An 8,875-nucleotide genomic window follows, 5' to 3' on the forward strand; every position below is an offset into this window, starting at 1 on the left:
TAGTTTGGAATTTGTCAACAATTTTTGTTATTGATTTCTAGCCTAATTCCATTGTAGACTGAGAAGGTGCATTTTATGGGCCTGAATGTGATCTATTTTGGTGCATGTTTCATGTGATCTTGAGAAGAATGTGTATCCTGTTGTTGTTGGACGAAGCAGTCTATAGATGTCAATTATATCCAGTTGACTGCTGATGTTTTTGGATTCAGTTATGTGAGAGGAGCTACCCTATGCCCAAGGTCAGGGGTGGCAGCCGAGAGGAACCACCACACGCCCGAGATCAGGGGAGGTGGCCGAGAGGAGCAACCCCACGTCCAAGGAGCAGTAGCTGCGTGGGCTCAGGAGGGCCAAGAGGAGCTACTCCATGTTCAAGGTCAGGAGGGGTGGCTGTGAGGAGATACCCTTAGTCCAAAGTAAGGAGCAGCGGCTGCGCTTTGCTGGAGCAGCCATGAAGAGATACCCCACATCCAAGGTATGACAAACCCAAGTAAGGTGGTAGGTGTTGCGAGACGGCAACAGAGGGCAGACACACTAAAACCATAATCACAGAAAACTAGCCAATCTGATCACACGGACCACAGCCTTGTATAACTCACTGTAACTAAGCCATGCTGTGTGGGGCCACCCAGGATGGGCAGGTCCTGGTGAAGAAGTCTGACAGACTGTGGGCCACTGGAGAAGGGAATGGCAAACCACTCAGTATTCTTGCCTTGAGAACCCCATGAACAGTATGAAAAGACAAAATGATAGGATACTGAAAGAGGAACTCCCCGGATCGGTAGGTGCCCAATATGGTCCTGGAGGTCAGTGGAAAAATAACTCCAGAAAGAATGAAGGGATGAAGCCAAAGCGAAAACAATACCCAGTTGTGGATGTGACTGGTGATAGAAGCAAGGTCCAATGCTATAAAGAGCAATATTGCATAGGAACCTGAAATGTCAGGTCCATGAATCAAGGCAACTTGGAAGTGGACAAAGAGGAGATGGCAAGAGTGAACGTTGACATTCTAGGAATCAGCAAACTAAAATGGACTGGAATAGGTGAATTTAACTCAGATGACCATTATGTCTACTACTGTGGGCAGGAATCCCTTAGAAGAAATGGAGTAGCCATCATGGTCAAGAAGAGAGTCTGAAACGCAGTATTGGATGCAATCTCAAAAATGACAGAATGATCTCTGTTTGTTTCCAAGGGAAACCATTCAATATCATGGTGATCCAAGCCTGTGCCCCAACCAGTAATGCTGAAGAAGCTGATGTTGAATGGTGCTGTGAAGACCTACAAGACCTGTTAGAATTAACACCCCAAAGAGATATCTTTTTCATTGTAGGAGACTGGAAGGCAAAAGTAGGAAGTCAAGAAACACCTGGAGTAACAGGCAAATTTGGCCTTGGAATATGGAATGAAGCAGGGCAAAGGCTAATAGAGTTTTGCCAAGAAAATGCACTGGTCATAGCAAACACCCTTTTCCAACAACACAAGAGAAGACTCTACACATGGACATCACCAGATGGTCAACACTGAAATCAGATTGATATATTCTTTGCAGGCAAAGATGGAGAAGGTCTACACAGTCAGCAAAAACAAGACCGGGAGCTGACTATGGCTCAGATCATGAGCTCCTTATTGCCAAATTCAGACTTAATTTGAAGAAAGTACGGAAAACCACTAGACCATTCAGGTATGACCTAAATCAAATCCCTTATGATTATACAGTGGAAGTGAGAAATAGATTTAAGGGACTAGATCTGATAGACAGAGTGCCTGATGAACTATGGACGGAGATTCATGACATTGTAGAGGAGACAGGGATCAAGACCATCTCCATGGAAATGAAATGCAAAAAAGCAAAATGGCTGTCTGGGGAGGCCTTACAAATAGTTGTGAACAGAAGGTAAGTGAAAAGCAAAGGAGAAAAGGAAAGATATACCCATTTGAATGCAGAGTTCCAAAGAATAGGAAGGCAGATAAGAAAGCCTTCCTTAGCGATCAATGCAAAGAAATAGAGGAAAAGAACAGAATGTGAAAGACTAGTGATCTCTTCAAGAAAATTAGAGATACCAAGGGAACATTTCATGCAAAGATGGGGTCGATAAAGGACAGAAATGGTATGGACCTAACAGAAGCAGAAGATATTAAGAAGAGGTGGCCAGAATACACAGGAGAACTGTACAAAAAAAGTGCTTCATGACCCAGATAATCACGATGGTGTGATCACTCACCTAGAGCCAGACATCATGGAATGTGAAGTCAAGTGGGCCTTAGAAAGCATCACTACGAACAAAGCTAGTGGAGGTGATGGAATTCCAGTTGAGCTATGTCAAATCCTGAAAGATGATGCTGTGAAAATGCTGCAGTCAATATGCCAGCAAATTTGGAAAACTCAGCAGTGGCCACAGAACTGGAAAAGTCAGTTTTCATTCTAATCCCAAAGGAAGGAAATGCCAAAGAATGCTCAAACTACCGCACAATTGCACTTATCTCACATGCTAGTAAAGTAATGCTCAAAATTCTCCAAGCCAGGCTTCAGCAACGTGAACTAAGAATTTCCAGATGTTAAAGCTGGTTGTAGAAAAGGCAGAAGAACCAGAAATCAAATTGCCAACATCTGCTGGATCATCAAAAAGCAAGAGAGTTCCAGAAAAAAAACATCTACTTCTGCTTTTTTGACTATGCCAAAGCCTTTGACTGTGTGTATCACAAGAAACTGTGGAAAATTCTGAAAGAGATGAGAATACCAGATCACCTGACCTGCCTCTTGAGAAACCTAAATGCAGGTCAGGAAGCAACAGTTAGAACTGGACATGGAACAACAGACTGGTTCCAAATAGGAAAAGGAGTACATCAAGGCTGTATATTGTTACCCTGCTTATTTAACTTATATGCAGAGTACATCATGAGAAACACTGGGCTGGAAGAAGCACAAGCTGGAATCAAGATTGCTGGGAGAAATATCAATAACCTCAGATATGCAGATGACACCACCCTCATGGCAGAAAGTGAAGAGGAGCTAAAAAGCCTTTCGATGAAATTGAAAGAGGAGAGTGAAAAAGTTGGCTTAAAGCTCAACATTCAGAAAACGAAGATCATGGCATCTGGTCCCATCACTTCATGGGAAATAGATGGGGAAACAGTGGAAACAGTGTTTTTCGGGGCTCCAAAATCACTGCAGATGGTGACTGCAGCCATGAAATTAAAAGACGCTTGCTCCTTGGAAGGAAAGTTATGACCAACCTAGATAGCATAATAAAAAGCAGAGACATTACTTTTCCAACAAAGGTCTGTCTAATCAAGGCTATGGTTTCTCCAGTGATCATGTATGGATGTGAGAGTTGGACTGTGAAAAAAGCTGAGGGCCGAAGAATTGATGGTTTTGTACTGTGGTGTTGGAGAAGACTCTTGAGAGTCCCTTGGACTGCAAGGAGATCCAGCCAGTCCATCCTAAAGGAGATCAGTCCTGGGTTTTCTTTGGAAGGAATGATGCTAAAGCTGAAACTCCAATACTTTGGCCACCTCATGTGAAGAGTTGACTCATTGGGAAAGACCCTGATGCAGGGAGGGATTGGGGGCAGGAGGAGAAGGGGAAGACAGAGGTTGAGATGGCTGGATGGCATCACCGACTCGATGGATATTAGTTTGAGCAAACTCCGGAAACTGATGATGGACAGGGAGGCCTGGCGTGCTGCGATTCACGGGGATGCAAACAGTCCTACACGCCTGAGCAACTGAACTGAACTGAACTGAACTGAACTGATGTTCTTATAGAATTTATGCCTGCTTGAATCTGTTCATTTCTGATACAAGAATGTTGAATTCTCCAGCTATGATGATAGTGTATTTATCTATTTCTCTTTGTGATTCTCTCATTTTTTGTCCTACATAGTTTAACCTTGTCTTGTTAGGCACATATGTATTAAGAATTGTTATATCTTCTTGAGGCATTGACCCCTTTGTCTTCATGAAATGGCCTTTTTATACCTGATGATAACTATTTTTTTTTCACTTTGATGTCTTCTCTGTTTGCAATTCGTATACTACCTATACTTTCTTTTGGTTAGTGTCAGCATGGTATGTTTTTCTTCATCCATTTACTTTTATAAAATTATTTATTTGGCTATGTCAGGTCTTAGTTTTGTGACATGGGCTCCAGAGTGTGTGGGCTCAGTGATTGTGGCATGTGGGCTTAGTTGCTCCATGGTTTGTGGAGTCTTCCTGGACCAGGAATCCGACCTTTGTGCCCTACATTGCAAAATGAAATGAAGTGAAGTGAAAGTCGCTCAGTAGTGTCTGACTGACTGCGACCCCATGGACTATACAGCCCATGGAATTCTCCAGGCCAGAATACTGGAGTGGGTAGCCTTTCACTTCTCCAGAGGATCTTCCCAACCCAGGGATTGAACCCAGATCTTCTGCATTGCAGGAGGATTCTTTTCCAGCTGAGCCACAAGGGAAGCCCAAGAATACTAGATTGCAAGGTGAATTCTAAACCGCTGGACCACCAGGAATTCCCCTACTTTTAATTCATATAGGTCTTCATATTTAAAGTGGGTACTGGAAGACAACATAGTAATAAATCTCTTTTTTTTGATCCACTCTGATAATCTCTATCTTTTAATTGGTGCATTTAGACCATTGATATTCAAAGTGATTACTGATATAATTGGGTTAATAGTTACCACACTTGCTGTTGTTCTCTATTTGGTGCCCTTGTTCTTTGTTCCTATTTTTGTCTTCTGCTTTTTTTCTGCCTTTTGTGGTTTTTATTCAGCATTTTATATAATTTCATTTGTATTCCAAAATTGATAGCATATCAATTATGCTTTAAATTTTTTTGTTATTTGTTGACTTATAGTGTGCAATATATTTTTTCTTTATCATTATTATTATTTTTTTTTAACTTGGCTAATCCATGTTTACTTTCACATAACACTATTCTGTTTCATGGTTAGTGTTACTACATTGTAATAACAAGATAATCCTAATGCCTCTTTTCTGCCCCTTATAATATTGCAATCATTTACTTCACTTTTATATAAGCATATATACATGTATATGTGTATATATACATTCATATGATATTAATATAAACATACATGCAGAAACATTGTTGGCATTATTTTCAATAAAGTATTATCTGTTAGATGAATTAAATTTTTTAAATTTGTTTTTATTTTACTCTCACTTATTCCCTCTCTGATGTTTTTCCTTACTTTCTGTAGATTTGAGTTCCTGACCCATATTACTTTCCTTCTCTCTAAAGAACTTCTTTCAAAATTTCATGCAAAGCAGAGCTACCGGAAACAAATTCCCTCAATTTTTGCTTTTCTGATAAAATCTCTATTTCTTCTTCATATTTGAAGGGTAATTTTGCAGGATACAGAATTCTAGGGTTTTTTCTTTTCCTCTGAACAGCTTAAATATTTCACATTACTCTTTTCTTGCTTGTGTGGTTTCTGAGGAGAGGTCAGACATAATTCTTCTATTTGCTCCTCCATAGGTAGGTGTTTTATCCCCCTCTGACTTCTTTCAAGATTGTTTTACTCATTTTTGATTTTCTATGGTTTTAAAATGATATTCCTAAGTGTAAGGTTTTTGTTTTTGTTTTTAACATTTGTCTTACTTGATTTTCTCTGAACTTCCTGGATCTGTGGTCTATTTTCAGTCATTAATTTAGGGGAATGCTCACTCATTATTATTTCAAATATTTCTTCTCTCATATTCTCCCTCTTTTTCCTTTTGGTATTATCACTACACTTATGTTACACCTTTTGTAGTTTTACCACAGTCCTTGGATATTATGTTCTTTATTTCCCTTGTTTTCATCCTCTTTGCTTTTCAGAAATGAGGTTTATATTGAGATATCCTTAAGCTCAGAGATGTTTCCTCAGACACGATCAGGCTACTAATAAACCTAGCAAATACGTTTTTATTTCTGTTAGCGTTTTTGATGACTTAGCATTTATTTCAGGTTCTTTCCTAGCATTCCCATCTCTCTTCTTACATTGCCCATATGATATCTTGCATACTGTCTACTCTATCCATTAGAGCCATTACATATTAATCATCCTAACATTCCTGCTAGGTCTGATTCTGATGTTTGCTTTTTCCCTTTAAATTGTGTTTTAACCTTTTGATATGCCTTCTAACTTTTTCTTGATAACTGGACACAATTACTGGATAAAAGGAACTGCTGTAAATCGCCTTTAATGTGGTGGTAAGATGTCAGCGGAGGGGAAGTTTTCTGTAGTCCTGTGTTAGGTCTCAGTCTTTTAGTGAGCCTATGTCTCTGAACCGTGAACTTCACAAGTATTGATATTTCTCATTTTCTCTGCCTCCACACCTTGCTTGCCATGGGATGACTATACTGAGCTGGAGTTATTTCTCTACTTCCACATAGAAGGCTACAACTGACTTGAGTTGGGTATTTTCCTTCCCTGTAGTCAGTTACACGCTGATAATACCATAGTAGGTCAGGCTCTGGTTAACTAGTTTCTTCTGAGGCTAGGACTTGTTGAGAAGTATAGCATGTTTTGTTGTATTTCAAAATGGTTCCTTTGCACCATTGGAAGGAGTAGCAACTTCCAATTTTCTTACATGCAGAACTGGAAATTCAAAGCCTAAAAATTATTTTTGAGAAAGCTATAAAGAGGATGAGAGAGATAAAATGTCATTTGGGGGAGATGCTATGGTTCAGGGGTATTTTGTTTTATTTTTTTATTATTAGTTATAAAGAGACAAACATGTTTAACTGCTGGTGACATGGTTTATCCAAGGAATGCAAAGAAATTTAACACTAGAAAATAAGGTAGCAACAGAAAGAGTTGAGATGACATGAATTATGGGAGGGAGGAGAGGAAATGGTAGCTCCTTCTGTCCCCTTTTTCCAGCACTGATAGTCTTGCTACCTTTGTAGGCTTTTGTTTTCAAAGAACAGGAACTTAGCAGTGGCTTGGGAGAAAGCCACTTGGGCCAATGATTTGTTTATTCTGCCTCCCATTGTACCAGTCTTTTTGCTATCTCTGGAGTTCAGGAGAGTGGGTCTTGACCCACTCATACATGTATGACTTGACAGTAAGATTCCAGATGCTCAAAACAAAGGGATATTGGGCTGACTACTGACAGCTTGAACAAACATACATGTCTTTTACTGACTTGGAGCTAGACCCAGGTTGTTGATGTGATGGGGACAATATCATACCTCTCTTCCCACATGAGTGAGAACTCTTGCTAGCCAGAAGGACTTGGAGGCCTTGGCCTCTCTCCATTTTTGCTCTGATGAAGGTGTCCTTCAGATCCTCCTGTCTTGCAGAAAACCCTTTCTGTAGATCCTCACTACTTAATGGAGCAACAGAGGGGCTTCTCTTTTCCGAGTCAAGGGTACTCTAAATGGGGAGAGGGCAGGAATCATGGACTGATTCCACTGTGATCACAGAGCTTCCAGAGATGCCAGTGGAAGGGCCTCCCCCTCTGGCACATGAGCTGCCACCAGTCTCGGTAGGATGTCATAATGTGTCTTAATGAAGTCCTTTAACCGTCAAAATGTGATTTGAAGCTCTTGGGTGGAAAGGCTACATGTTGGCAGTCTTAGTCTTGGAGTGAGTATGGAGTCGCACATAAATAGGACCACAAGGCCATTAGCTGAGGGACCCTACAGGAAGAAGGAATACATTTTGGTCATCTCATTCACCCATGAGGAGTTGCTAGCTCAGATCTAGGCCTACCACTATTTCTGTTCCACAGAGTCCATTTAGACAGTCCTCACTCTTGATAGGACTCTCGGAATAATTCAGAAATCCTGAGATTCCAAAAGAAGTTTACTTGTAGTTCTGTCAGGGATTTCACTGAAGACTGAAGTCACTCACCTTTAGCTCTAGTCTACTTTGTTCAGGACTCAGCTATGGTGGAGTTTACTTGCTCCTCAGTTTTGGTTTTAGCATCCTGGGTGCGGTTAATCTCTCCTTGTAGCTAGCATTGAGTATAAATCCTCAGTGGTGAACCTGGAGACAGCTAGGAGATATGTTTTGGCTGTTAGCCACCATGACTTCTGTAATTTTGGTAGTGCAACCCATTTGAAACAGCAAAGGGGATGTCTTCCCTGTTCCTGAGGAAAAGGACTGAGAGGAATGTCTGTCTACCTGAAGCTCCTTCTGGACACTCTGCCTACACCCACATACCATGAAGGTCTTACTTCAGCCAGTGGCAACTACCTCAGATGACAGGTGATTGGCCCAGAGTAGCTGGAAGGACAAATTGGAGTCCTATCCATAGAGAAGGTGCAGCTTCCTCCAGAGGCCAAAGAACCCTCCTTTAACAATGGCAGGAACTCTCACTGATGAATGGCAGCATTTTGGAATTTTAATGTTTGTTGCTGTCTCCTGTGTCAAGGTTAAAGATGAGAAGGAAGAAGAGGAAGCAATATCTGTGTGAAGATCAAGGTAAAGTCCCAGTGGTTGTTAGTACTACTCAGTGATATATGGTTCACCTCCTTTGGATATATACCAAACTGAACAGCCTGGCTCCTTATAGTTGGGTCAGCATACACATTCTTGCTAATGAATTGTGAGTGTGAGTGCTGTGTGTCCTTTCTAAGTGCAACACTGAATCACTAGTGTGGGGACCAACCCCCTTCCCTTCCCCTTGCTACAAATATTAGAGAGGCACATGTCATTGAAGCCTCTGTCAGCTTGTCCCTCAGTGGCTGTGATAAGCAGAAACTACTCTGATGACCTGTAATGGACACACAGTATGAGAAAGAAATAAGTCAGTGGGATTTTGGGATTGTTACCACAGCAGCACCCACCTAACCTCTCCAAATTATTGATTTTCCTATAATAAATTGGGATTATATAACCAGCCATTATCTGGTGGTGTGATG

This window comes from Ovis aries, chromosome X, assembly GCF_016772045.2.
Source record: "Ovis aries strain OAR_USU_Benz2616 breed Rambouillet chromosome X, ARS-UI_Ramb_v3.0, whole genome shotgun sequence".
Classification (NCBI taxonomy): Eukaryota; Metazoa; Chordata; class Mammalia; order Artiodactyla; family Bovidae; genus Ovis; species Ovis aries.